The sequence below is a fragment of the Tachypleus tridentatus genome, chromosome 13, assembly GCF_004210375.1.
Source record: "Tachypleus tridentatus isolate NWPU-2018 chromosome 13, ASM421037v1, whole genome shotgun sequence".
Lineage (NCBI taxonomy): Eukaryota > Metazoa > Arthropoda > Merostomata > Xiphosura > Limulidae > Tachypleus > Tachypleus tridentatus.
Window position 1 is genome coordinate 234,462,167 of NC_134837.1, and position 23,337 is coordinate 234,485,503.

The window sequence follows — 23,337 nt, forward strand, 5'->3', positions numbered from 1 at the left end:
TAAAATAGTAGTAATTCCTGAAATATTCAAATATATAAAAGAGTGATAAAGTAATATAAAAATATTTAGAATATGTAAGTCAGCTAGTTGTGTAACAATTACTGTCGATACAAAGACGCACTTATAATGATGTATCAGATTTATATTTTGACATTGTTTAGCATTTCGTAGGAAGTCTGATGCCACGGAAAACTCATCGTGTTTGGAAAGGCATATAACGCTATTCTCGACGCACAATATTCATACATTCAGATCATAAAGCGCTGTTCAAATAGGGAACTTAAACTTTCTTAAACAGAAATATCATTTGTACTTACTCATAGTGGAAAATAAAGAAAACAGAACCAACACGGGATACCTGAAACAATCAGAAAGAGTCCTACAACAGGCTATACTTTTACCCACGAAAAGGAATGTGCGGGTTTCTGTAACAGGTGAGAATATAGGAACATACAAGGCAGTAACAATAGGAATTTGTATGTACTTGAAAGAATTGTGCAGTATAATGAACAAGGGTCTCCGTTTTGTGCACACAAGTAATTTTCACGTCATATCTGTTTTACCTCTAATATATGAAATAGTTTGAGAATGCAATTCCATATGAAGACGTACCATATATTTTGTCAGACAAGGCATTTATAGATTATTTTGTTATCGGACTTTAGGAAACTGGCACTGAAACACCGTCATTCTCGTGCACCAGATATATTATGGAAAGAAAGAAGGAAACTGTGATGTGCTTTTGACGTGACAACCTTATTTCGGTATCTTTTGAAATAGAAACTACACTGCAGACCATTTGTTAAGATGCATGGTAATCAAGTTGAACATGACCAGATGTGCTGACGTTAAATATTATCGCTTGATGATGTTCCAATATTATTTTCATATAACTTTCGCAGCTTCTGTATTATTTACTGTTATTTCTCCGAATGGAATAACTTCATACAAATAATTTACATGCTTTCTATTCATAATATTATTATTCAAGCAATGTCCTTCTATGTGCAATACCTACTACAGCAATCGAACATCAACTTTTTTGTTATAACCACTAAATAGGTACCGCTGAGCCACATATAAACTTTCTTTCCTAGTCAACATATCGTGAGTTAGAAAGAAATAATTAGTATGAAGACTGTTAAGTTCCCTTGTGCTTTTTTTCTTAACTAGGGATAAAGTGTTCAAGCCTGCTGTTACACTTGAAATAATAAAAATAACCAGATACTTAGAATTTAGTGTATTAATAAGAGCGATCGAACCAGACATGTTGTAAATATATTTTTTTATGGATACAGTATTGTAAATTTCCAACGCTAAAGTTTCTAAAAAAAAACGAACTTCAACCTTTTATGAGACATCTGATACGTTCATCTGATTTTGTTTTTTCGTTCCTAAACGCCTAATCCACTTTGATGAAGTATATGTATATACTCCAATTTCATAAGGAATTTGATTTAATGATTTATATATAATTTGTATCAGTTTTAAATTGCACATGACCTGGACATATACGATCTATCGTCTTCACATAAGACGATATATTATATATAAAAATAACTTTATCAATTTTTCCTTTTTGGTCGTGAGTCGTCAAGCGTTTATAACTAATCTTCTTCCTGCTTAGTAGCAGAGAAATAATGTTTGTGAAAAAAACCAAACAATATATAATATTCTACAAAAAAAAGAATCCTCTTTTGAAACCTAACTCAATTTAGTTCGTTTCACAAATACTATAATTAAAAATTCAATCAAATTATATATTTATAATATTATACGTTATACAAGGGCTGTTCAAAAAATACGCGGACTGACGTCATAAAACAAAATGTACTTTATTTAGAAGTTACAGGTCTGGGACTCCTTCAAAGTACTCTCCTCCCCAACGCACACACTTATCCCAACGGTATTTCCACTTGTTGAAACAGTCCTGGTACGCTTCTTTTGTAATGTCCTCCAGTTCCTTCGTCGCATTTGCCTTAATCTCGGGAATCGCCTCAAATTTTCTTTCTTTCAAGGATCTTTTGAGTTTGGGGAAAAAGAAAATATCTTAAGGAGCAAGGTCAGGTGAGTAGGGGGGGGAAGAACAGTGATCGAGTGTTTGGCCAAAAACTCACGAGTTCTGAGGCACAAATTTCGCAGCAACGAATTTTTCGGTCAAAATCTCGTAACAAGATCCAACTGATATCCCACACTCTTCAGCAAGCTTCCTGACAGTCAGACGTCGATTTGCCCGCACCAGGGTGTTGATTTTGTCGACGTGTGGGTCGTCAGTTGACGTGGAAAGACGTCCAGCACGCTCATCATTTTCAATGGACTGTCGACCATCCTTAAAACGTTCATGCCACTTGAAACATGCCGTACGCTTCATAACAACATCACCGTAAGCCGTGTTAAGCATAGCAAAAGTTTCAGTCGCAGAGTTTCCAAGTTTAACACAAAATTTCACAGTGAGTCGTTGCTCCTTCAGGTCATTCATTCTGAAATCCGCCAAATGAAAAAATCGCACTTCACTTAAAACCGCGTAGCTAATACACAAATAAAGATATCTGCAATCGGGAAATGGCGTCGTAATCAGCTGAGCTGTGCGAACCTAGCGACACCAAGCGGATTCCCCTGGAACCAACTGGAGCCGCGCAATTCAAACAGTCCGCGTATTTTTTGAACAGCCCTCGTATAACAGAACAAGACTTGAAGCAACTTGTCTAATAAGAATTATTTCTTGATTCACAAGGCTCGTCGAGACCTGTCTCAACTCTTAATAATGTATAATATCATATAAAGCAAAACTTCTTTAATCACAATTTCGGAAGTGGTGGTGTATTTAAACGACCTTTCCTTTCAGAACGTGCAAGCGGGAACTACGTTTTTGTTTTGAATTTCGCGCAAAAGTACTAGGGCTCCCTGCGCTAGGCGTCCCTAATTTAGCAGTGTAAGACAAAATATACTAACAATGTTCAATCAAATTTAAATCTGGAGATCTAGCAGGCCACATAAAAGTCTTTATTCCTTCTTCGCCAAGGAAGTCCATACACAGTTTGGCGACTTGGGCTCGTGTGTTTACCTGCATGAGAATGAGCCAGTCGTCGACAGCACCAGTAAAAGGCCTCACAATGGGTTCCAGATTTTTGTCTCTATATCGTCGTGCGTTTAGAGCACCCCTGCCGAGTATGAGTAAGTCCATGCAGCCACCCAAGCATATGCCTGCCCAGACCATTACAGAACCTCCTCCAAAAGCCTCAACTAGCCCAATGTTACAGGTGGAAAATTGCTCTCCTCGGCGTCTCCACACTTTCGTACGTCCATCATCACGAGACAAAACGAACCTGCTTTCGTTTGTCCACAGTACAACGGCCCATTGACGATGTTCCCAGTACAGGTGCTGACGAACAAACCTCAACCTGGCTACACGATATCGCGCTGTAAGTAGAACGTCTCTTGCAGGCCGCCTGGCCTCAAGTCGTCCTTCGTGCAGAAGATTGCGAACTGTTTGGTTTGACACACGGGTTCCGGTGGAATGCTGAAGGTAATTTCACAGTGACCGAACCGTAGCTAACCTATCCTATAGAGCGGTAGTCACGATGTAGCGGCCCTCTCTGGCTGTTGTGCAGTGATGACGGCCTTGACCTGGTCTCCTGCCATAAGAGTTCGTCTCTTGGTAGCATCGCCAAAGTCGATTGATGACGATCAGTGACACACCGACACGCTGTGCTATCCTCCTTTAGGTCTGGCCATCCTCCAGCATCTGGACTACCCTGGCTACCATGTTCTCTATCAAATGGCACCCGACTGCTTGAGTACCCAAAATGCAGGTACACACTGACAAAATGAGCACAAGAGATCCATGTTGGTATTTGTTTCGAGAATTAATGAGGAATGCATAGTTTCACGTAACTGCCTTATATAAGGTACCTTGAATTGTATTATCCTTGAGTGAGATGAGTTTATTTTGAGTTGTTTCAAACTTCACTCGCAAGTTTAAAAAAACAATACACTTGTAGACGAACGGATATATTTTTATACATAAATTTAATTATGATATAGATATACTAAAATATGTACTTGTTCCTTTAATTTTTTTTAGCAGCATATAAAACAAAATTCCAGTTCGTCTCTTATCTTCATAATATTGTACATTTGCTTTTTTAAACCTATCCCACCTACTACACTGGAAGTTTCGCATGCTCCAGTAATTAAATAAACCGAAAACTTAGGTAATCCTATAATAGTAGCGTTATATTACTAAGTATAATGAAACTTAGCTCATAAACTTTCGTTATTTTTGAAGTTGCCTCCTGTATCCGTATCTCTTGTCTCATTAAAATAACTAATTCGTCACGTTATTCTTAGTTTTAAGGAGAAAACGATAATACGAACATAGGGTAGTATTTTGGATCAAATATATTTTTTAAATATTAGGAATTGAAAAAAGGTAGAGACGAAGATTTATTTATTGCATATCTTTACCAACTATATTTGAATAAAATTAATGCGCTGTTAAGTTAAGATATGTATTATTTTAATTACCTTAATGGCAGAGACACGATCTTTTACCGAAAGTGTGTGCACAATTTAAAATTTTAAAATTATTGTTTATTACTGAAACACATTTGGTCCAGTGAGTTGAAACATATTGTGCATTATAATAGTCGGTAAAATCTAAGTACTCAGCCTATCAAAACTAGCCCAAAGGTTAATGGTGGCTGATATTGTCCAGCTGTCTTCTCTTTGGTTTATAACTTCAAAAGTAGAAATGACTAACACAGATGGATTTCATGTAACTTTGCGCAAAATCAAATAAACAAATGATGAAAAAAATTCTAACAGAAAATTTTAGTTGTATGAATTAGTTTTACTAGCTGATGTTGTTTATACTCTGAACAAAAACACCAAGAACTGGGGAGGTGTTAAACATCTAAGCCTAATTATGGAGGTGAAGTGAAATGTGAGTGTTGATGCAGGTAGAAATTATGCAAATGCTAGAAATGAAGGCATTCCTACAGAAAAAGCGTCAGCTTGTTTGTTTTGAATTTCGCACAAAGCTACTCGAGGGCTGTCTGTGCTAGCCGTCCCTAATTTAGCAGTGTAAGACTAGTGGGAAGGCAACTAGTCATTACCACCCACCGCCAACTCTTCGGCTACTCTTTTACCAACGAATAGTGGGATTGATCGTCACTTATAACGTCCTCACGGCTGAAAGGATGAGCATATTTGGTGCGACCGGGATTCGAACCTGTGACCCTCAGATTACGAGTCGAATGCCTTAACCCACCTGGCCATGCCGGGGAGAGCGTCAGCTACCGTATTATGTGCATTTGTATTATTTATAAATAACCATACTTGAAAAGTTCGTTTGTCTTCATAATACAACTCGGTGATACATGGCCAATGCAAATATGAAAAAAAAAAGTTAGAAAGAAGAAAAACTACAGTTTAAGTATTAATGTTATATAGAAAAAAAAATATAGTTGCATTACGTGACAAATAAAGCAAATAACTAGAAAAAATATGTAATGGAATTAACTGGCAGAAAATTATTCAGTTGTATTAACTTAGAGAGAGAACATTCAATAGTTTTAAGTTGTCTTTTAAAAAAATAGAAAACTACACAAGAGGCTATACAAATTATAAACTATTAGTAACATTTGTGATTTTACTTTGAAACAGTAAACGCATCAAGAAAATATGTTGACTAACTTTCTTGTTATGGGGTTTTAAAAAGTTACTGCCAAAGCCAAAAGATCCCTAAAGGTAAAATTTTAAATTTCTAAATAACTCTGTGACATATTTAAAGTAATATGAGTGAATTAATTTGGTTTTCGAGTCAATCAATAAGTCTATATTACCTGAACACTTCAATCTTCTAAGATTATAGAGTGTTAAGAAAAGTTTATTGTTTAAAAAACCACAGCTCTGCATCAGTGTGATGTTCGAAATGCCTTTAATATATTGTCAACATATTTCCGGTTAACTACTTGTTGTTAAGCGTAAGCCTGTGTTTTTATTCATAATAAACATTAAAGATTCTGTAGTATTTGTTCTTACAAAAGTTTAGTAATGTTTAGATATTGGTATATAAGCGCCAAAACTTATTAGTGAAGTATAATAGAAGTATAGATACAATGAGTTCTGTCGTTGTTTACTGAGTTTTCCTCATTATCCATCGAGTGTTTCATTAAAACACATCTTAATGACATCGTGTGCATGGTTCTTATCTTTCGCGATTTATTACAGAATGCTTCTAACGTTTTAAGTGCCCCATTGAATTTGAAATGTTGAATAGCATTATTATTATACCTATCACTGCAAAGAAAGTAAGAAAGAAATTACTAAGAAAAAACATATTTTACATGCAGTGTACTCTCTAGCTGCTAGAAATAAGTATGCAAATTAAAACAATGTAACTGCTAGAGACACGAAATTATCTGTTATTAATTGTGTACGATTTATCTCTATCTAACACTCCTTCGCGGTAGTTTATTCATTTTCAGGACATATTTTTAGTAACATTTGGAGTTTTTCTAGAACTGTTAAATTCCAATAGCTGATCGAACGCAGATTTTCGAAAGGACCAACAAGTACCAATTAGCTTTACTGTTTTTTAAGCGATTGTAGGAAATTATAATAAATAATCCTTCATAATAATAATAATTCAACTCATTTTCAACAATATAAGGAGTTAGTCAATAATGGTGTTTCCAGAAATCAAAATACTGTCTTTTAAAATAAATTGAACTAACCTAATTTAATATACTTTACAAGAGAGAACCGATAGATATATTTTAAAAACCTTACCGAATATAAAGTATATTTGTAAAAAAGTACTCAGCCTATTAGCGTTTGGTAAAACGAAGGCAATTAATTACTGTTGGTCAGTGTTCAACGTTTAACTTTTTAAGATATCAATAAATATGTACAAACCCGAAAGGTGAATCTTAAAATTATTTAGAAAATTTTCTGCTAAACAAATTTAATATATTTCTCTAACACGAGTCCTTAAGACAACGTGTGGAAATATGTTTTATTATCTGATATCTTGATTCGAAATGAATTACAACAGAGGTCTAAATAATTAAGTTATCCAGTTTTCCTAAGTTTTGTTACAGATGTGATATTATATATTATTTAATTATTATTTAACCTTTCTTAAGGTGAAGGGGTATCTACAGTAACCATAGACGACGAAAAGTCTATCACATTGAAGTGAAATCCAAAAATTAGTACAGGACGAGAACGAATTTCACTATTTCGATTGTAGTATTTTACCGGTTATATATGTGTGCTTGATGGGTTTCCACATATACCTGTATAAAACAACGCTTGTAATAAAATGAGGAAGTTGGTAAGTTGAAGAACAGAAGATCAACGTATGATACAATTTTGTAAACCAATGACAGTGCAACAATGCTTTAAAGACGACTGATACGCAAGTGTTCATTAGCGAGAAACCCATTTTGAATAAGTCTAGATACCAGTGTATCGAAAATACCCATTTGAAGTTTTAAATAAAATGAACATTTTCAGCACTGATGTTATAAACTTTTCATTCCCAAATGTTTAATACAAATTATAACATAATTTTTACTACTCTTAGTTTGATGGATACAAACAAATTTGTTCTTCATTACAAGACTTTTGTAGATAGACCTTGTAAAGTTGTAAACCCTAATTTTTCATAACCATGGTTTTAATTATGCATTTTAATTGCAAAATTCATTCACTCTATAGAAAATTCAACAATACTGTATTACAGACTACGGATTTAGAAGTTTTACAGGATATAACGATTTTTCAAAATTTTAATTTTAGACTTCAATTAAGATATTGTTTAGGGTAACAATGAAACAGTTAATTTTATTCACCACAAGTCGTGTTATTTCCTGTTGGTTTATACTATTATTATTCCACACATATGCATAATTAATATTGGCTATATAACGTTTCCACCTTTATTGTGGCTTTAATTTACTGGCATAGTTTTTATTATTATTATTTTCTACGTGATATAAATTGGTATTATGACATTAATTTCTAGGTATTATTATTTTTATCGAACCTTCTACCTGTTAGAGAGTTATCATGTTTTCTTTTACATAATATTTAATATTATTTATTACTTTCTATAACCAGCTCCTGTGAATGTTTATTATAGAAATTACTTAAAGTAAGCGTGACACGCAAGTTATTATGATTAGCAAGATATTTTGTTTCTATTACATTTCAAATTATTATCTTTTAAATGGACAGTTCATATGTTATTTTATGTTTTAGATACTATTTTGTATTTTGATGAAAATTGTTTTCAGCTGCACTATAAGAATATTATTGCCACTAACTCGACTCTGTATAAAAAGTAACATGAGTCTCATAAACTGTCACAAGCGTTAGACAGAAAGGATGGCTTAATTAGTTTTCTTTTTTCAAGACACATGCTAGAAAGAGATAGATAGAGAAAAAAAGGTTACATTTTTAAAGCAATTAACTTCTACGACAGTAGTTCAAGCCAACAGCTAGTGCTTCTTTGTTCCATAAGTAAGGTATACTGTGTTATTTTTTTATTATTTCCTTCATTAACAGTATCAATCATACTATTTTATATTTTATGTTATCGATTTTTTTTACTTTTTTTAGTCTGTTATTATACTTTTATTATAAAGATTGTTTTACACTGTTAACAAACTAAATTTTCTAAGCGTCTCGAACTTCCTAAGGTTCACTGATATTAACGTAAAAAATATTGTTAACTCTATACGTAACCACCAGATAAAACGAATCACTATTATCTTTATAAGTAAAAACGCAAATTAGCAACACTGACTGACAGATTAGTTTTACGCTAAGACATAACTTGTCTTATGAGAAGTTAATGTATATTGTTACTGTACCATCAATTGATGATACGTTTTATTTATTATATTATTCAGATTCCATTTTTCTTATCAAGATTCGCTCATTTTCTATTCCTCATTTATAGTTAAAATTGAGTTGAGTACATAGAACACTTATTTACTTTCGATGTTTACAGTAAGATAATTAAAATTTGCTCTCAATTTTACGTATTTCTTAATGACAATAATTTCTGATTGTTCATTGAGTAGGTACTAAACTCTTCCTTTTTTTTCAGTGAAACGTCAGTAAAATGAACAATCGAAGTTGATAAAATATTGTTCTTACTCAAAAAAATTGAGCTATTGAAATATTTGTTTCATTTTCACTTAGAGAACCAAGTATTTTTGTTACGTTTGCATGCATGGTTGAGTATACTTTTAATAACAGAAAAAAAAAGCCAAAAGTTGAATGATCGTCAACACCAAATAATTTGACTAGTTTCACTCTAATACGTTTGGTTATTTATTCTATAATTCAGGTTTTATTTTTTTATTATTATTCATTCATTTTCTATCTCTGATTTATAGTCTAAACTTGTTTAAATATATAGCCTATTTACATCCTTTTAATGTTTACAATAATAAACAGGGTGAATAGGGAGCTCAGACTATGAATGCAATAGGTCGTGGATCGCAAAAACGTGCTCTGCATTTTGAGGCAATGCATGGTAGTGAATCAGTTAGCCTAAATAGCAGTAGGGTGATGATGAATAGCAGTCTCATTTCTGGTACATCAACTCAAAATTAGGTATGGCTATTTGCAAATAACTATTTGTTCAGTTCTTATAATGATCTGAAACGATTATTCAAGTTTCTCTGTTTATCTACATGTTATATAATAACCTAAGACTTCCTCGAGTCAACTATTTAGATTTAATGATTGCTTGTGTGCATTAACACTCCTACGAAAAGTGGGGCCTAATAGGCCCCAGAGCAACTTGAAAGGTTATTAATATTAGGCTAATAATTTTGTATTTAAATGAAATTGCCATTTAAATCCATTAATGAATGGATTAACGAGATTCCCACTGTCCCTATCTACTATCTAGCGAAACCACAGCCAGGGGAACGGGCTTGGAGAAATCAGGACTAGAAACGTCTTTTCGTAGGAGTGTTAAATGTTATAAGTTCAGGAAATATGCATATACTGGTATTTTGCACTTTACTTTCCAACAAAGTGTGTGTTTTGTGTGTCTTCTTACAGCAGAGCAACATCGGGCTATTTGCTGTGTCCACTAAGAAGATCAAACCCGTGATTTTAGGGATATAAATTCATAGACTTACTATTTTACCCGTGGGAGACTTGCAAGAGAGTAATTAAGTAATTATATAAATATAATTTCAATATTACTGGAAATGTGTAAGTGGGAAAATTATTATAAATGTTTTGTCCCAAAAATAATTTGGAAATAACTATTTTTCCTGCCGGCCTGGGCATGATCAGGTGGATAAGGCGCTCGATTCGTAATCTGAGGGTCGCGTGTTCGAATCTACGTCGTATCAAAAATGCTCGCTCTTTCAGCCGTGGAGGTGTTATATTGTTACGGCTAATCCCAATATTCGCTGGTAAAATAGTAGCCCAACAGTTGGCGGTGGGTGGTGATGACTAGCTGCCTTCTCTCTAATCTTACACTGCTAAATTAGGGAGGCTAGCGCAGATATTCCTCGTGTAGCTTCGCGAGAAATTCACAAACAAAGAAAACATTTTTCCTGCATTACATGTGTATTTTCGCGACGAACAAGAGTTACGATTTCGCCTTCCGTTATGTCAATTTCCATTTCAAAAATACAATAAATTACTATATGTATAGGTTATATGTTTCCTAGCTTTCTTTCTTCTTCTTTCTAGTAATTAAAACTTCCGTGTCTCTCTTGTGTTATCGGGGCTCCGATACCCAGGCTGGGCAAAACAAAGATAACTCTTTTTGTAGATTTGTGCTTAAATACAAAGAACAACAATCTTTGTTTCTACGTTGCTCGACTTGAAACTTGAAAGCCAGATACCTCGAGCTGATACGTCCGGACTCGCTTTTGTTGTTGTTGTTACTTAGAAACACATTTTTACTTAGAACCTAAGGGTGAAACATTACAAAACATCACAAGTTTTGGTTTCCTATTGATTTATATTTCGACCAACCTGGATGGGACTTTGGAAATATATATACTTTACGGAACTCCCACAGAATGTAGCAAATAGATGTAAGATTTCTGTTTATATTCCGAGTTAGAAGATTTTCTTTGTTTTTTTATGCTTTAAACGCAAACTTACACAGTGTGCTGTGCCAAGAACGAGTGTTGAAACACGGTCTTGAACATTGTAAGTCTTCAGCCTTATTGATGAGCCACTGGGACCGATTTAACAGAAGTCACCGGAAACATTTCTGTACTTGTTTACAGAATTTGGACTTTCCTGTTTCGATATTATTTTTTTACACATTTTTAATTTGTGTTAGTAACTTATTTATATTTAACACTATTTTAGAGTTCAGTATAAGTTCGTCCTTAGTTTTAGCTTCTGTCTAGTTCTACTAAAACTAAAAAAAAAACTATTCTAATACAGAAAACCGTTAAACTATTTACATGTTTCTGGGAATGGACTTTAAAAATTAACGTTTATGTGTGGTCCATGCTTTGTTGAGAAAATTACAGTGAAATGACTCTATTCGCAGAATAATATAAACAGCTGTTTACATGGTTTAGATTGCACTGCGAGATTATATATAACATTAAAAGTATTTTTTGAAGTATAACAGTGTACTATATTTTAATATATCAAGTATTTATTTTATAAATTTGTATTTAACAGTTAATTAATATCAAAGAAGTTTATACTTTTGTGTGCTATAGAAAATAAACTAGACGTCTAGCGTGTAAGTCCACCGAACTACTTTTCTGCCACTGGGAAACAAACTGATTTCCACAAAGACAAATTTTAATGAGACAAATGACAAATTATGACAAATTCATAATGAGACTTCTTAGTGTATAAACACAGGCAACACTTTTGGGGCTGTGATTGCACTATAAAAATAACAACAAATAAAATTATACGATTCGAGATAGTTCAGTCAGATAAGAGTAGCCTCAAGAGTTGGTGGTGATTGGTACTGACTAGGTCCTTTCAATTAATATTTCAATTCAAACTAGGGACCACTAGTTAAAAAATATTCATTGCCTGTAAATTCTGATGATTAAGCCCTCTTGTGGCTCAGTGATGATAAACTTCACGCTTAAAAGCGTTAAAAATTAGGTTTCATTTCCACAATGAGCACAAGCAGATAGCCCATTCATGAAGACTTACTTTGAAACAAATGAAACAATAAATTGTAACAAATTTACAAGAGTTTTAAATATTCTTGTTCTGAAACATCATGATTAAACTTAGAAAAAAATATTAAAGTATTCATTAGAATATAGTAAATTGTATTCTTCATGGAGGAAAACAGTCTTAAAATAAATAAAATAAACTGAAAAAATCTTAAAGGCTTCACGCGATTTCTTCACGTAGTTAGCAACACTTGTGTTAACCAGTTGTCTAAATGTAGTAAGCATGTGCTAATCCTTTTACATAGTTAAATGTAATATACTGCAACGGTTGTTCTTAACTTTTATTTAGCATGCATGTATTTCTGTATTACTTGAAAGATATCTCTTTCAATAAATAAGCATATTCTACTGGTTTGACTTGAGAATGTGTGAATAACATCGTTCAAAACGTGTAAACTGTGACACTGTGATCCATTATTCATCTATCTTTGTAAGCCAGGTATTTTCTGTGTTCTGTCATTAACTTCCGACATCACCTCAATTTTTGCCTATATCTCCAGCAATCAAAGAATGTTTTTTTCCCAAATAATTTTTATATGTCAAACTACATTTGTGTTTACGCAGTTTTCTTTATTGACATATTTAATTTTTTTTTCAGTAAACATTCATGAACTTCAGTTTTCATGATCCTTTTGCTTTTACGTTGGATGTCAGTCGACCTGAATTATCAAAAAATCATTGAAAAGTAGCACATTTTGTATTCTAATTTGTTGTCGTAGAGGTTATTTTGAAATACTTCTTTTTTCTATTCATTTTCTCTTACAACAAAGTTTGTAAATCACTTTATCCTGAAAGGTAACTTTCTGAGACTCCATTAAACATACAACAGAAGCGGTGAAGCTTCGGTGGAAGTGAGGATTTTGTATGAAAATATAGCAAAGTCTAGGAGAGAGAGTTTTCAGGATCTAGAGAGCTATCACTAGCCATGGAGAGAATAACGTAGACATTCTCCATCAGTTATCTGGATCAAAAGGCTAAAGTGCCAATCGCTAACAGTCTCTGGAACCCCCAACATATCTTAAAACGGTAACATCCTGTATTCAGGATCATAAGGTAATAAAGGAGAATTTTACGGTAAAATGTGGCCTGAGCATCCTGATGGGCCGTCTTTATAAGGATGAAGAAGAGTGGTAAGAGGCGCTTGTTGTTTAAGAGAAGAGACGCCAACACTCATCTTCGATGCTACAAAAACAGAATGAACGTCATCCAGTATTTCGTCTGGCAGCTGAAGACATCCCACTGAGGTCTGACCCTAAGAAAACAACATTCTAGAGAGTACGAAAACAAAGACGCTGTTTTCGTTAATTTCATGAAACAGATTTATTAACAGTCACTTAAACTGTAATATATGATAAAGAAGTGAAAAATAGTTTTAAGATTGTCAGTGTTTTGGGAACACATTCTGATTTTTCCCCACCTATAGTTGGTCCACTGGAATGTGCACGAGGCCGCTGCACTTCTCCGGTTTTATGCTATACGCGCTGTGTGTGTACCGTGTTATTTTTAGCAAACATTTAACTCAGTCTCGTAGCAAGTATTCTGTTGTTACAATGACCTCTAGACGCATATGCTTGAGTGTAAATGATAATATACAATATTGAATAGTCTATTCAGCTGTATTATGGGTTTAAGGGTACTTCCAAATTCTACCCATGGCACTTGTAATAAGTTTGTTTCAGCGTGGTCTGTCTAACTAGCTTTCGTGACTCTTCAAAGGAGTGGGGTAATTAAGTATCTTACCAGAGGTCTAGTTATGATACATGAGCAATCTGAAGCATTTTCAGCTCTGTAGCTCTCCTAAAAACGACATCAGTATAAATATAATTTGATGAATTAGCAATTTTTTTACATTTTTTGATGCCTCATTAACAGAAAATAACAAAACAAAAACGAATGTCGGATCGATTAACATTACTTTATTGCAAAGTTTTACCTTATCATATGTTTATTATTACAAATTTCATTTCTTTTTAAACGGCTTTATGCGCTTTATATAATAACGTTGTGAATTATTTCTTACCAAATAATAAGCACAAGTTCAGCCTAAAAAATAAGTTGTAGGTTTGTGGTGGTATGAAACAAAAAAAATATTTAAAATAATGTAGGAACTCTTATTTTTTGTTCAATGTATTTCATTGAGAAGGTATTTTCTTCATATGAGAAATGGAGGAAATAGAGTAAGATTTGATGTAACGAGAAATATTAGATATTATCTCTATGGCCTTTATTAAACGAAAATGTAATATTTAAATAGATCGTGGCGTATATGAGGAAAGAAATGTATTAATCAGTTATATATACATATACACCCAATTGTTGTGGAAATGAATCACGTTTTCATTATGAATCTCTCCTTTAGTTATACACATGCATAAAAGCTAATTTTGTAATATGAACAGTTACGATTTTTAACATCTCATATAACCAATAAAATTGAAAATTCTTAATAGTTTTGTATTTTGATTACAGCCATTTATATTTTTACACCAAAGTTTTAACATAGAATTCATTCCTGTCCAGTTAAATTGGAACTAACACTTCCTTGACGTTTTCCAGGAATAAGCTGATTGCTCCACAACACCTATTATTATAGAAAAATATAAACAGTATTCTGCAGGAATAGAAACGATATGAAAAATTGTTATAGAATGTGTGCATTTTATAAACTGTAAGTTTAAATATATAATGTTTCTTGTTATTGTATGCCTTTTATAAGATCCTTTGAATATCAAAAATTATAATAATAAACTTTTCACCGTTATTTGTGCTACATTCAAAACTCTGAATCCATTAAAACCTAATTGTTTTGGTATATTTTATATAAACACAGTTTTTGTTCGCTGTTCGTACAAGTCATCATATTTCACTAAAAACATATTATAGAACGACAAAAACCCTATAATCCGAACTCTTTCAAAGGCGCTGGGGTTATAGGGTATTTATCATTTTATATTAAGATTTATTGATCCTATGTTTTTTTTTCTGACATTATGAATAAAAACTCCTTTCTATCTTATGCGTTAAATATCAGCACTTTAACTACAGGAAAATATTTTTTTAAGTATTTTATTTAAGTTTTGCATTTCAACAAAACATTCTTGTTGTTATACAGAAAATGAACCTTTCAGATTTAGTTATTTTTATTGGTGTGTAACTCAAACACAAGACATTAGATGTTACTTTTTACGTAATTATCAACTTTGCGGCCCGGCATGGCTAAGTGGATAAAGGTGTTCGACTCGTAATATGAGTGTCGCGGGTTCGAATCCCCGTCGCACCAAACATGCTCGCCCTTTCAGCCGTGGGGGCGTTATAATATGTCGGTCAATCCCACTATTCGTTGGTAAAAGAGTAGCCCAAGACTTGGCGGTGGGTGGTGATGACTAGCTGCCTTCCCTCTAGTCTTACACTGCTAAATTAGAGACAGCTAGCGCAAATAGCCCTCGAGTAGCTTTGCGCGAAATTCTAAAACAAATCAACTTTTGTACAATATGAAAGATTCGTTTATTAGCTTCCATGACATATTAGCTTATTGAGAAAAACACAGTGGTATAGCTTTTGTACTGTTTTAATGATATAAGAAAAGCCTATTGATTGTCTGATTTTCTTACATACTCATGATAAGAGAAAATATTTCACACGCCCTCTGTTTTATCCTTTTTTACTAGACACAAAACTTTTGAGCAATAAATACTTTTTGAATTCTTAAAGTAGTTACGAATTTAATTATTATGCATTTTTCTTCTGTTATCAAATGTTATAAAAGTGTATTTTATTGTGAAACTCTATGGCATTTTAAATCTAATTATGTCACAAAGCGTTGACAAACTATATACTTTTACACTACATAAAACTATCTTAATTATTAACTAAAAGCGAATTAAATTTAACGTTAATATGATATATTAATCTGTAATCAAGCAGAGAAACAGTTAGTGCTCTGTTCACCAGGGGTATCGAAACCTGAAAATAAACGTGATTGATTGTGTATATTAACAATTATTAACATACATTTAGTGCTTAAATAACATCTGTTCTTTTCTGCCTTAAGGAATCTAATCATTGAATGCATGGATCTTTACCTATAACAAAAAAGAACGAAGATAATCTATGTTTTAAAAATCAATGTCATGCTCATATTAAGAAAGTAAATGTTTTAGTTTGATACACGGTTCACTAAAGTTGGGTACGACTAACGAAGATATTCGTGAATATATTGTTCTAGCTATCAATTATATTATTTGTTAAACAGCAATATAATCAATAATGATGATATTAATGTAAATAAAAAACATTACAAAGACACTCAAAAATAAAAATTATTTTTTTCTCTTATTAGTACTAGTTATTGTCATTAAAACTCATAACGGATTATGTCTATGGCCGTGGCATCCAAAGATGTTCGCGATATTCCATGTATCTGATAAGATCCAGACACCCATATCAAACGAGAAAGAATCTAAGGAAAATCAGTTAAGAATCAGAAGTTGAGTACTTAAACGAGCGGCGGCTCAACTCTTACTGCCTTTTGCTGTTTCAGCCAGTTGTGGAAAGTTAGTTACCCTTACTATTTAAATATAACATTAAACTAAAAATAAATAACTCTATATTTCAACAATGTAAAACTTCCAACATCTACCATTTGACAAGATGTTCAAAAAGGCAAAAACATATTCTCAAATACAAATATACAACCCAAATAAATTAATCTTTCTCTGGTTAAAACTAACGTCTAATTAAGGTTGAAATACGACTATATACTAGAAGTAGCTTTGGAACTGAATCGAAAACAAAGCGAGGATCACTGATGACCAAAGCTTAACATCCTAATTAGTGTGTTAAGTAAAGAGAACAAGACAACTACAAGTACATACTAAGATAAAATAGATTAATTGGAGGAATCAGCAGTTTGAACAATGCAAGCACGTTTATCTAATGTGTGTTTTTAAGTTAAGACTTAGATCTAAAAAAATAAAAATAAATCAATTATATTGGAAGGAACAGTAATTTGGTAGTATTATTAATGACTCTTGTAGGGTGAAGTAAAAAATATATGACATGCAGAAATATAAAGCCATGAAATGTGTAGATACATAATATACTATATATATGTATATATTTAAATTTAGTAATGCCATTGTGTTATTCAAATATATATAAATTTTTACTATTATAGTAGTTTGTTGATTAAGCATTTAAGTACAAAATTATTAAAACAAAAAATCCCTAAAAGACATTTCATTTAGCTTACAATAAAGAATACTATAATGTTAGTAATCTATTAAAACTTACTGGATGCTATTATATATGCTGAATAAAGGGAAGACCACACAACGTGTTGACGAAGAATATAGATCCACTTGCACAAAATTATCTGTACTTTGATCCGTATAATTTTGAAATTGGTTATGAAATTAAATGCCACATCTATTGTTAAATCATTCACTCAGGTCTTTAATTACGTTTCATGACAGTTGGATAACTCCTCAACAAGAAGCTCTATGATGCTATATTTTAATTTCTTATTATAGCTATAAATGTAATGCATGAGGTTTTACGATATCATGAGTATCACAATTTGAATAAAGATCAATGGAAAAGTCATCGCGTGGCATTCTGAGCTATGTAAACATTTTTATTCTAAATATAGATTTGACTTATAACAGTAAACTAGAAAATATATCAAAAATAGGTTTTCTCTCAAATCCTAAAGAAAAGTGTTACTTTATTATCACGAACCTGTTTTATTGTTTCGGATACAAATAATTTGCTGTAATGATTTCTAAGGAATGCTGCAATACCAACATCTATGTGAATCTACTGAATTGGTCCATACATTTTACAGCATAGTGATACATCATGGCATGCCACTACCTAAATTCACCAGTGATTTGAAATAAACAAAGAGAAACCAAAATTCATTTTTATCAACTCAGAGCTCTGACGTAAAATAATCAGGTGTAGTATAGTAACTTCACTCGCATGCTAGGCAGTGGATAAAAATATACAAGGTCCGAGCCATAATATTTCACTGAACATAGCTTACATCTTCAGTTTTTGGGACATTACGGACATTATAACCATAACAGTTAATTCAGGTGTTTGATTAGGGGTATTCTTATAACAACGAATATTATTAACTGGTTCTCCCATTAAATTAAGAATGGGTACACTCAAACCGTTTGACTCTGACCTATTTGCTGAACGCACCTGTTTCATAAGGCACTATTCAGGTTGAGAATAGTAAATATCGGCATAAAAGTAAATATGACATCTATTGTTAAATCGTTCACCCATGACTGTTAACTAGCGTATTCATTATGCACAAAAAACTTTATGATGTTAGTGTTTAATCTCTCATCACAACCATACACACAATATACATGAGGTCACATGGTATATTGAGCTTTGAAGTGTTGCCCAAGAAACAAACAGTTCACGAAGTCCCATGCCTTTTGAAGATAGTTTAAAAAGCTTTAATTACCCACCAGAAGTGCAAAAGTGATAGCCCTTTGTGGAGGTACTCCCAATACTTTTAGTAACATAACAAACAGTAAATTAAAAATATATTCCAATGTTATTAATTATATAGAATATTCTATTTTTATTTTTAAGATTGATATACATGCTACATTACAACTTCTTGACTAATTTGTCACATTAATTTTCATCGATACTGGCAGTGTTCGTTACGGTTCCTATCCAATTATGAAATTATATGGTTATTGATATTACTAGGTGCCACGAAACCCGTTCTGATCTCATTTTTCTTACTTTTCACACACACACACACACACACACATACTTATACATATAACATAGTATTTTTAAATAGATTTTTATACATGGTTACCACTGCAGTCTTAGATATTCTTGATACACTGTAGAGTATATGAATATCATAAACAACACTAGCGTGGTACTTACATAAATATACCAAATCTTTAAGTACAAAAGGTGATGTGAAGGCAGCGAGGTGCAAACAAATATTTTGAGACATTACTGAAAACGATTAGGTACACTTGTATATACTGTACTACTAGCGAATACACTGTTATAAAGTTGAATACTTCAAGATAAATGTGAATAACCTGAGGTTAGATACATTGAAGCGAAGAGAATATATTGAAGTGCACTTGATTCCTCTGAAATATTTTTAAATAATAAATACTAAAGACCTTGAAATACGTTACCTCAATACACTTAGCACCAATTATGTACGACCAGCTTACGACCCTATACTTTTTTTGCATCTTTCTTTCCAGTAAACTTTTTATTTCGCTTTAAGCGTTCTTTAAACGACAAAATAATCCTATCTTGAATATATCGTTTTTAGCTTTATTTACAACTATAAATGTAAAAAAACAAGTTTTCTTGTTGTAATTTGGCTTCTGTTGTAAGATAGTTTCTTCATGAGAAAAATGCTTCAGATTGAAAGACGAAATGGATCAGAATATTTTGACTTCACAAGAGGTTTTGGTGGAGTTTCAGTTAAAATACTACATCTAACTTACTAAAAATTAGTATTTTATAATTTACAGTTTAATTAGAATTTGTACGCAATAACGAAATGTTGAAAACAAGATATTTCTTGGAACAGAATTTTACAGTATCAAGACAAATATATAAATATATTCAGATATGTGTCAGACTATCTTATATTGATCATCCTTCTGTAACTATGCAATACTCTTCAACAAAGTTTTACAAGGAGATACGTCACCTATGTCACAACCTTAACACCCATTAAGATATAGGTGACGGTGAGCTACTGAAGTTTAAAGAACAAATCGTTTTAGTTATAAATAGGAAACTGCTGGTTCAGTTGTCACCAGTTTCCCTTAAAATAACGCTATTTATTCGAATGATTGTTTGTATTGATTAATTTTATGAAATAAAAAAACAACAGCAAATGAGCTACGCTCTACTGCATGAAGTCAGGTTCAGACGTTCTATGGTGACCTGCGATTCAAACACATATATATACTGGTCAGAGAACAAATAAATAATTACATAGAAATCCAAATAAACTACATAGAAGATTGTGAAATGACTACTCAAAGTTCTTATGGGAACATTTGGGATAATAACGTGGCAACGTCACCCAACACAAATTTAAAAGTCAAACAAAAGGAAATTCTCAGTAGCTGCGGCACTTAGAATTCCTTTACACAGGATTCGAATAAATCAATCTATACGACCTTCATTTTTCTTTTAATATCTATACTTGTTGTGCCCTAAGCATAGGACGGGTATATAGGAATACTATAAGTTATAATAGCCGTGACTGGCACAACTATGCCTTTCGAAGCTGTTTTAAAGTGGGATACACTCCAAAACAAAACATTTCAAACTTGAATTCACAAATAATTCAAAATTTCAGTAAGAACACATATGATTAATATCAGATATTATAATTTCTAGCTGACATATTTCGTAATAGGTAAATGTGATAAAACAAACCCTTTCCTTTAGCTAGTATGAAGTAGATGTTATCTTTTGGTACAATTAACAGTACTACATCGAACCATACCTGATTGAAGAGAGTGTAGTAAAAATGTCACTTAAGAAAATGGAAACATAACTACTTATGGTCGTTAGTTTAATATACGCAGAACGATGCGATTCAACGTTAGAGGAAGAGATATGAGAGAAAACTGAAAACGCATATGATTTATACACAGAAATATAAAATCTTATTAAAAACCGAAACGTATATGTTCTGATCTCGATGATTTTGTTGCTATTCATCAGTTTATTATTAGAATAAAAAATCAACATGTATGCAAATAAAATAGCAGAATGTTAAAGGTATTAGCTTATTTTAACTGTTTAAAATTCAAGAAAAACAACAACAAACATTTCGTCGTTGATGGTGTTCAATTTTAAGGATAGCAGAGTTTGATATTTTTTAAAGTAAATATGTATATATATATGGTTCTCTAGTGATTAGAAACACATCTATATATATAGTATGTGGTTCTCATATATTCCACTACAAATAGCAAAGAAAGAGGTTATAGTGGCAGTGTGTTTCATTTGAAAGTGTGTAATCAACTACATAAAATCAAAACAAATAATAAATAGAATTAATAAAAAAGTTGGTTAAGCCTAAAACATTCATTTAGGGAGGAATAAGCCGCCCAGTTGATAACGATGTGCTGTTTCTACTGATGATATGCGTACAATTGATAAATATTACTCAATAATGGTGTGTATTTTGCTCTGATTAAAACTCGTGATTCAACAGGTCTTTGTAAGTCAAACTTATAAGGAACTACTGCAAGTCCTTAAAAAAAGTTTAAAATATATTAAGTTAATTTTATATTATTATTGCAATTAATGATAACCCCTTTTCAACATATTATTCAGTCTAAATTTATCACTTTACGTAAAATTGGCGCCAAATGAAACACTGTGGTGTGTTGATTATTTTCAATTCAACGTATATTACTGACTAATATTTGCTTGAGCCAAATATAATTATATGGTTGCTAATTACTATTTATATTTTAATAATACTATTTTAATGTATAATCGAATATATATATGATGAACATATCAAACTTTATTTTTGATGAAGTGAAAATTATCTTATTCTGTTTTTCTGAAAAAAAAAAGGAAACATAAGATTAATCTCAACCGCTGAATGAAGCTGTATTGAACATAAGAAACTACCTGATTGGAGAATAGAATTACGGCAACAAAGATTAAAATGTCAACAATGACATTCTGAGCTCGTTTATAGTTTACATAGTCACAGGCAATTCGTAAAAAGAATAAATAAACTAAGTAAGTTTACTTTGCATATTTTATAACTTATGTTATAGCTTATGACTTGGTAAATTTAAGACTGATGCAGTAACTTACAATATATCGAAATATTTATCTGAGGTAGTATTAATAATACTAACAAAAACGTGTTTACTGTATGAATATCTAACGTAACTGTCTTTAATATCATATTACAAATTTACGATTTATTATTCAGTCTATGTAAGTAGTAATTGAAATGACATATAAATAAATTCTAATTACGTTACTAATTCGTCATTCGTCAGAATATATTCAGGGTTTGGTATTTCTTTCGAAAATACATTTTACACCATCGAAGAATAATTTAAAAAATATATATACATAAGATGTCATATCAATCAAATTCCAATGTATATTAGGATTATACTGAGGTTTTTCATAAAACTCACTATTCTGCTTTAAAGCCGAGAAAACAATAACTAGCTTACGGTTAATTACAGACTGTGTGATCTGATATCAAATAAATGGTTAGGTATAGAAATATTTCAATGTCCACTAAAAATAGAAAAGTTCGTTAGTTTGAGATTATCATGTTAAATTTGAATGTGTTAAAACTCATGTTCATTTCTCATCCAAATAATTATGGTATACTAAGCTTACAAAAAGCTTTACATGCTACAAATAACCAGAACCTCATGCAATATCTCCATTGAAGACTAGTTTAGAAGTGGATGTATTTCGACTCGTTCTAGTAGCTAACATTGAAGTATGAAATAGGAAACTTTCCATCAAATATATGTTTGTAGACCACAGTACACACTCAGTAACAAGAGAATCTTCAATAGCAACGAAGCTTGAACTTCTTTTAGGCAGGAATAGAGTAAATTAATCTATAAAACCTAGGATGTGGTCAGATACATCAAATGAAATGTTTTGATCTCTTGAGTCCAAACGTGTAATTAACTCTCAAATTGGACAAGAGATAACAAAGCTACGACCTAAAGGTTGGTACTGAATACAACAAAAAAACAAAAAGTCAGAGCAATTCTATGAACCTCTATGCCGCGGCTAATACTTTAAACATTATAAATAGAAACAATGGATATCAATACTCAGAATCGTTAACATTATAAATAGAAAGAGATACTCATACAAAATGCTGTATTACAATTGAAATACAAGGCTAAATGTATGATTATGAAGTGATGTTAGAGCTTAAACAAGATGTATATTGTTTTTCAATCCATTTAAGATTCCTTATAATAATACCTAGCATTTGTTTTTCATCTTTAAACTTTAAAGAAATATATTTTGTATTTTGTTTTAACCCTTGTTATTTTGAAAAAAATGAATAAAAATTATCAGA

General features: G+C 32.0%; 1 protein-coding gene across 3 annotated transcripts in view; it reads right to left on the reverse strand.

Moving 5' to 3' along the window:
- LOC143236991 (irregular chiasm C-roughest protein-like) overlaps positions 1 to 23,337 on the reverse strand; it is a 136,474-nt gene that overhangs the window by 70,900 nt on the left and 42,237 nt on the right. The gene's annotated exons all lie outside the window — the stretch shown is intronic.